The 241-nt window shown below is 38.6% G+C and overlaps 1 protein-coding gene across 1 annotated transcript in view; it reads left to right on the plus strand.

Moving 5' to 3' along the window:
* Nucleotides 1-241, plus strand: part of LOC119587384 (pteridine reductase 1-like) — a 3,788-nt gene that overhangs the window by 2,620 nt on the left and 927 nt on the right. The gene's annotated exons all lie outside the window — the stretch shown is intronic.

Genomic DNA, 241 nt, shown 5'->3' on the forward strand with positions numbered 1-241 from the left:
CCGGGGAGATGGTTTTGCTGTAAATAGAAAACGGAGATGGTTTTGCTGTAGATAGAAAACGGGTGAGATGATTTGTAGATAGAAAACGGAGATTATTTGCTGTAGATAGAAAACGGAGATGACTTACTGTAGATAGAAAACGGGAGAGATGTTTTGATGTAGATAGAAAGCGGAAGAGATAAGATAGGATAGATAGAAAACGGGAAGTAAGTTGGTGATGATTTGATAGGGTAGGGAAATG

This window comes from Penaeus monodon, chromosome 22 (genome assembly GCF_015228065.2).
Source record: "Penaeus monodon isolate SGIC_2016 chromosome 22, NSTDA_Pmon_1, whole genome shotgun sequence".
In the NCBI taxonomy this organism is placed as follows: Eukaryota; Metazoa; Arthropoda; class Malacostraca; order Decapoda; family Penaeidae; genus Penaeus; species Penaeus monodon.